Source organism: Marmota marmota, unplaced genomic scaffold, assembly GCF_001458135.2.
Source record: "Marmota marmota marmota unplaced genomic scaffold, marMar, whole genome shotgun sequence".
Taxonomy (NCBI): domain Eukaryota; kingdom Metazoa; phylum Chordata; class Mammalia; order Rodentia; family Sciuridae; genus Marmota; species Marmota marmota.
The window spans coordinates 872,452-879,841 of NW_026000111.1; the positions used below are offsets into that span (position 1 = coordinate 872,452).

A 7,390-nucleotide genomic window follows, 5' to 3' on the forward strand; every position below is an offset into this window, starting at 1 on the left:
AGAGACCACCTTCAGAATCAACCAAGGGATCAAAAATGGCCTTGTTGAACTTAAACCCTGGGAAGAGCTTGTGGCTGGCTCCAACTCCAACTCAGTCCTAAATTCCTGAAAAACTGTTCCACGTGGAGTCCCTGTGCGAATACCACCTGCCCTTGGAGGCTGGATGTGGAGATGGAACGCAGGGTTCTCCACGTACCTCTTCGGTCTGGAGGCCAGGTCGGCTCTACATGGCCTGTTTGATACTATATTTTATATTCTTCTCAACCTCACTTCTTGCCCACCAAAACCTGGATTTGCCTTCTCACAAGGAAGGAAGTCCCCATGATCCAGTCTGCAGATGTGAACTTGGCACCCAGTTAGCAAATGGGACTCAAGGGAGGCTCAGAGAGGCTCAGGGAAGTGTTTTCTGGTTGACAGTGTGAGCCTTGGCCATGAGTCTGCCTCTGTCTCTGTGCTACGCATCACAGCTCTGTGGCCGTGTCTTGCAGCCAGAGGCAACACGTTCAAAAAGACAGCAGAAGTTCTCAGGGTGACAAAATGCAGAGATAGGAAATGACATCCCTGAACTGTGGAACCAATCAGGAGCCGCCTCTCTTCTCGCTGTGTGAGAAAAGTCTGTGGCCATCACTGTGTCTTCCATAGTCAGAGGAAAGGACAAAGCTGGGGGGTCAGAGCAACTTCTCAGTGGAGAGCCAACAGAAACTGCGAAGATCCTTGAGGCCAGGTGTGGATTGCTGGATAAGGGAGAATCCCCGAGTGCCCAGGTACAAAGGAAGTCTAGATGTACAGGGCCTGAGATCCCTTTTGTGTTCCAGGACCAGGTTCTGAATGTGAGACAGAAGAAGCTGCGTTAGCTGACAAGCTTCAGGATCCATGTGGAGACAGGTGGTGGTGAGATGTTGCTGAGCAACATGCACTCCACGCACCCAGAACCTGCACCCTTTCCAATACCCACGCTAAGTCCTCTGCCACTAGGAGAGGGCAAGGAGCCCATGCAGGCATGGTCTCCGAAGCTGCATGGGTATGCAGGCTGGTGTGGCACGTGACCTCCTTGATGACCTGTGAAACTATGATGGCACCCCCACTTGGACAGTAGCTGGCTCATTGCTTTGGGGGTCATTCTAGAAGTGAACCTGCAATCTCTTGCTCCCTAGCATTGTCCTAAAAATATTTTAGCACTAGCAGCTTACTTTTTATAATGGTATTTCCACAACTAATATTTCAGAGAGACTGATGAGAGCCCCATTGCAAACACTCTGAAGAGGGGAGAGGAGAAAATAAAGATAAAACTTCTCTAAGCACCATGAAGAGCTAAGTGATCAGTGCCCCACCCCCAACACACACACTTGACTTTAGAAATGGTTGTGGGCTCAAGAAATGGAGTGTTTGAGTCAGCAGATTCCTCAGTGTGTGGGCTTAACCAGAGTGTGGAACTGGGTGGCCTGGGGACTGAGGTTCTGGTTTTCCAGAGAGAATAGAAGTGCAAATGGAGGTGTGTGTGTGTGGCCACCTTTGTTCCCCAGTCTTGGGAACAAAGACTGAATGAGAGGCTAAGGAGCTTATCTCTATAAATAAAGTCCTTAGCTTCTGGTATTGGAATCTGAGAGTGCCTGGCTGGGCTGATGGCCACCCTGCCCATCTTCCCTGTTAGGAAGCTCCTCAGATCAAAAAGAACCATAATAATAATAGGAGTGGGAGAGAACAGAGCCAGGCTGTTTGAGTAGAGTGTCCAATGGGGGCCATGAGCCAACGTGGGGAGTGCCCATGGGCCTGCTCTAGGATGTCTGTGACATTGAAGCTGCTGAGTTAGGCAATAAAGGCTCTCTCCTTATACACAGCAGCGTTGACTTCAGCAATAATATGAAAGTACAGTGGGAGGAAAGAGGGGGAAGAGAATACACCACCAGGTTGGTGAAGCACCAACCCCTGAAGCCAGGTAGCTGTGCGACCTTCTTCTCAGGGTCCCGAATGGGAAGTCCCGGCAGAGCGCCCTCTCCACCACTGAGGCTCCAAAGCTCTTGCTTCCAGTGGGTCTCTTTAAATACCAGCAAATAGAATACAGAAGATGCTGCTCCAACAGCCCTCAGGACTTAGCCTGGCTTCATCCCCCCAAGGACGGGCCAGACCCCCAGAGGATGTGCACCTGGAGATAAGAGAGATCACCAAGTTCCCCTGAGCCAGCCACTCCCACAAGAAGCCAGGATTCCCTGGATGTTTTGTCCAGGACATTCAAAGGTAACTACAGGCAGGGGACAGGGAAGGTCTTGGTATTTTCCTCAATTTGGAATGCTCTCAGTGATGTTTTGCAAAAATTAGCTCTCTTCACTCTCACAGTGACATAAATGACTTTAGACTTGGTCACTCTTTTGCAGGTTTGGGCCCATGGCTTCTGTGATGTACCAGGTAAGGAATGGGTTGGGCCTGGAGTGTGCTCAGCTTGCTGGCTCCATGCCCACCCCAAGCAGCCATGTGACCCCCTAGGCAGTCTCCTTGCCCAGGAGGAGATAGGCCAGGGCCTGCCTGTGGTCCCAGAGCTCCCTGCTGGATCTGAGCTTTGCCTCCAACCTTGATTCCCAAAACCAAGATGGAGTTGGAATGAGGAGGATCTGGTGTCTGCTGCCCCTTCTTGGAGGACCAGAAAGCCCACATGGAGGTCTCTTTTGCCCTCCTGTCCACAGCCAGCATTTGCCTCACTTCTCCGGGGAGCCTTGATGGTCACCAAGAGGTGTCCAGTGAGACTTCGAGTGGAGGCTAATATCTGCAGCAGGAGGAAACACCAAGACAACTCTGTGTCCTGAGTTTTACTGGAGCCTCTCAAGTTAGGAGGATCCTGATTTTGAGAAGGAGCCATAGTATCTGATGTGCAGCCACAGAGATGAGAAGACATTAGAGGCACTCAGCTATGCACGGAATGTGGACTGTGGCATCCAGTCACATTCCCAAAGCTCCTTGGACTCAAGGGAAATGAATGCCCTTCATGAATGTCATGATGGCTCAGGTGGCTGAAGGTGTGGACTGAAAGATTGGGGAGTGGAAGATTCTCCAAGGCCATTTGGTGTATGGGTAGCACAGGCAGGAACCCTAACCTCTCCAAGCACGACATTGTCTGTGAGATGAAAACAGTGATCTGCATTTTTCTATCTCACAAGATGTTGCTGAGAAAAAATAAATGAACATCATCAATGTGACCTCTTTTAGTAGAAAAAGCTAAGCTGAAAAATGAATAAAGCTGTTTTCCTACAAATATAAGCCTCCACTTTCTGTGTTACTAATTGAAGACAGGGAAACCATGAGGATTTTATTTTCTAAACTTGGAATTGAATTCTTTAACTGTATTGGACATGGGCAGTGGTTAAGAACATTTTTAAAAAATGAAAAAAGTGATTTCTTGCTGAAAATATGAAATTACCAGATCTTGTATCTTTCCTCATGCACCTGTGGTAACGATTTTCTAGCTAATACTGATGGAATGATATTTTGGAAATTGAGCAACAGATATTCTCAATAAAACTATAAATTCTCACTGTAAAGTGTTAGTCTACTTGAGTTGTTTTCTAATGTCTATTTAATACATTCAGCTTTAATGCAATATGTCCTCTAGAACTAAATTGCAAATAGAAGGTAAATTAGACGAATTGATAGTTTTAGGCCATAAAACCCTCTTTCTTGCTGTGCTTTCCTGGGGCCCTCAGATCTGTCATAGGGACTGCCCACCTCTGTGCATGAACGTGGAGGCCATACTTGGAGGGTTATGGGGTAGAGGGGATGATGGAACCATCTTCTCAACAGCTTTCCTATTTTTGCATCGCTCTGTGAGCACAGATTAAATTTTTAATGTCATAATTCTTTACTCTGAATATCCAGCACCAAGATCTGCATAATTTTTGAAATAATCTTTATTGCTAAATCAACCAAAATCTCTTTTAAAGCATACACAGTTACTACTCTTTAAAATCAATTTATTCTTTGAGTCAAAGAAAAAATGCTCTAAGTTGTTCTTTTTAGGAATGCTTTAATTGGAAGGTGAAATCAAGCAATTATTGAAAGCTTTAAAAATGATTTCAGCAAATGTTTTTTTTTTGGAAACTGAATTAGGAAATATTTTGGTATAAACATTAATTACAGTGTTTTAAGTGATTGTGATAAAATTGCAATTAAAAATAAAACACGCTTGCAATTTAGAGGTTTATTTTTCTTACACCTATTTCACCTTTGGTGCTTTTTACTTGGTGGCACCTTAATGAGTAGAGACAAGAGTTCTTGGTGTCACTTTAGAATGTCCTCCATATAGACAGAAAAGACAGTGAATTTCCAGTGTGGCTGGTCCACAGCAAGTGACAGGCTGAAAAACCATCCTCTACCTCATAGCAAAACCTGTCCAAGGAAGGGACATTACCTTTGTCCTTGGAAAGACCCACAGAGCACTCCTAGGCACATTCCCACCCTGCTAAGTTGTTTATCTACAAATAACAGGAGAGATCTGCTGGGACAGGTGTCCTTGACTCAGTCAGGCTAGGTGGGGATCCATAGCAACCCCCTAGCAGCCACCAATCAGCATGAGACAGGGAAATACCTGGGATGCCAGATGACCCTCCCAGTAGTTTATGGTGGTTGATAACATGTTGGGAAACCATGTAGTTCAGCATGAACACCCCTCTTGGCTTAAACCAATCAGTTCAAATGAATACCCCTTTTGTACTGACCCAACTTGTTCCCGCCAGTGAATGTGCTAATCATGTTTTAGAGTTGTTATTTGATTTTCCCGCGGTGTGTGATGATTTGCTAAGAGATGCTATGATGTATGTGGGGGTCCCTGCCTTCTCCAAAGAATGTATAAAACTGCTGCAAACCCTGGGCTCAGGGCCTCTCAGTGTCACCGGTTGCTGTGTGTGCGCGTGGAGGACTGAGCTAGCTCGCAATAAACACCTCTTTGCTGTTTACATTGATCTTGGTCTCTGGTGGTATTTTGGGGGTCCCGAATTCGAGCATAACAAGGCATGGACTGATTCTCCCTTCTCACTCTCTTATCTCCACCAGACATAAGAGAATGGTTCCCTGGGAGGTTCTTCAAGTTCCTAAAGAGATGAGATTCCCAGAGACCTTTAAGACCCTAGCTAATGGAGAGCTTGTTCCTCTCAGTCTTCATGTCCCAAAGGTGATCAGCAGAGGGCATGTGTAGCCAAGATGGCACCCCAACATGTCTCCCTGCCTCTTCCCCAGTCTGCCCCCAATGCATGGGGAGCACTTCTTCTCAGATGCTCTTTAAATGTCCATCATAGGTCCCTGTGACATTTGCCCGGCAGCAAGTTCATCTGTGCAATTGACTGTCTACCGTAGACCATGATAGAGAATTGTATTTTTCCATTTTTATGAAAGCAGGCAGGTTTTGACACTTAGAAATTCCATTTCAGCTACTGTAAGTAGTCACCAAATTGCTGTCTACTTACTGTAATTATGGACAATTCTAAAACTTTTACAGATTTTCAGAGTTTTAGTGAATCACTTTAAGAAGATATCAGGGGCATTGTGTCTCTTTAGTGGGATGGGATTATAATGCATTTTCCCCCAAGTACCTTCATTCAGCCAGCACTGTGTGGCTTTATCTGCATTGAATTTCTAATGTATCATAGTTCAAATGATGTCTTGGGTGATGGCTGATTAGTTGCCCTTGGAAATGACTTGGATGCATGGCCTAATTTTTCAAAAAGCTTTAAGAAGGGTCACAGCAATATTCAGTTGTAGGACATGAAATAAACTAATGTGTATTTTCCTGCCCTTTTAAAATTGTATTGTTTGTTTGTCATATTACTGGGATGTAGATCATTATTAATGACAGTCCAGTGTATCTCAAGTATGGGTTAAGGTTACAGAGCACTGGGGCTTATTTTTTCTAATTATATACACTTAAAGAATGTTTTGGAATTAACATTTCTGTGATAAAAATTTGCAAATGTAAAGAAGAGTTATCACAACAAATATTTTGATTTTTTTTCTTGGAATTTTGTTCAATTCAGTAAGTAACACTTAGACATTTATGATCCCAAGGATTTTTCCATAACTGTCTTGTCATTGGATAAAATGGTGGTGTCTGTCCAGCCAAACCTGCAGTCCTAGTGGCTGGTTGTGGTTTCAGAGGGTGAAGGGCAAGGGCCCCTGATCAAGTTGGAGATGATGATCAGTGAGCCTTGCCAGAAGACCAAGAGGAAGAGTGTTCTTGCTGTGGGTAAAGGAAGTGCCAAGGTCAGGTTTGCACTGGGCATCGAGGAGGAGCACTGAGGAGGAGCACCGAGGAGGCAGCAATGACATTGAGGGCATGAACCAGGAATACAAAGATCACCTGAGCAACTCCATAGAGCAGGAAGGGAGCCAGGAGGGAGCGGTCCAGGAGTGGCTCCAGCATGGCGGCCCTGCTGGCCCAGAGGACAGGACCAACAGGAGCACAGCCCTGCCACTGCCTGGGGCAGGGAAGGACAAGAATCTGCTCAAGAGTGGTGGTGCAGATGCCTTCACCAGCTTCCCCACCCAGGGGAAGTTTCCAGAATCCAGTACCCCTAGTGACCTTACGGTGGCCTCCAGGGGCTTGACAGACTTGGAGATCAGCATGTACGCCCTGCTTTGCGTCTTCTGACTGGCCATCCTGGTCTTCCTGATCAACTGCGTGGTGTTTTCCTGGAAGTTCCGACACAAAGGCTTGCGGTGAGCAAGCAGGGCAACATCCCCCACTCCCACGACTGGGTCTGGCTTGGGAACGACGTGGAGCTTTTGGAGAACCCAGTGGACATCATGCTCCCCTCGGAGGAGTGCATGACCATGATAGACAGGGGGCTGCAGTTCGAGGAGAAGAACTCCCTGCTGAAAGGAGGTTCCCAGAAGCCCTTCCACAGTCAGCTGCTCAGACCTTCTGACTCTGTCTATGAGAAAGAGATGAAAAACGAACCTGTAAACTCTTCTGGCCTGAAGAGGAAGAGAGTCAAGTTTACTTCCTACACCACCATCCTCCCCGAGGATGGGGGCCCGTACACCAACTCCATCCTGTTTGACAGTGATGACAGCATCAAGTGGGTCTGCCAGGACATGGGGTTGGGGGACTCACAGACATGAAATACTGTGTTATATTTGAATTCACTGATGTGCCTTCTGTTTTTCAAACAGCTGGAGTTTCTGCTTGTTCAGCAACAGAGGGTGATTTAATAAGGATTTATTTGTTCAAGCCTGGTATGTGTGGGGGTGGGGAGGGGCAGGGGGCAGGGTTCTCTTCTAAGCACATGGAAGTGGCCTGAAGAGTTAGTGAAGCTTGTGTGTAAGCCAGGATGAGCACCTGGCATGCCCCTGTAGTACTGCTACAGCACTGGGTCAGCAGTTTCCCACCACCTGGTACTCGCTCATTACC

At 46.5% G+C, this 7,390-nt stretch overlaps 1 pseudogene; it reads left to right on the forward strand.

Annotated features, from left to right (window-relative positions):
* The first annotated feature begins 2,989 nt into the window (after nucleotides 1-2,989).
* LOC107160534 lies at nucleotides 2,990-7,170 on the forward strand (annotated as a pseudogene).
* The last annotated feature ends 220 nt before the right edge of the window (nucleotides 7,171-7,390 follow it).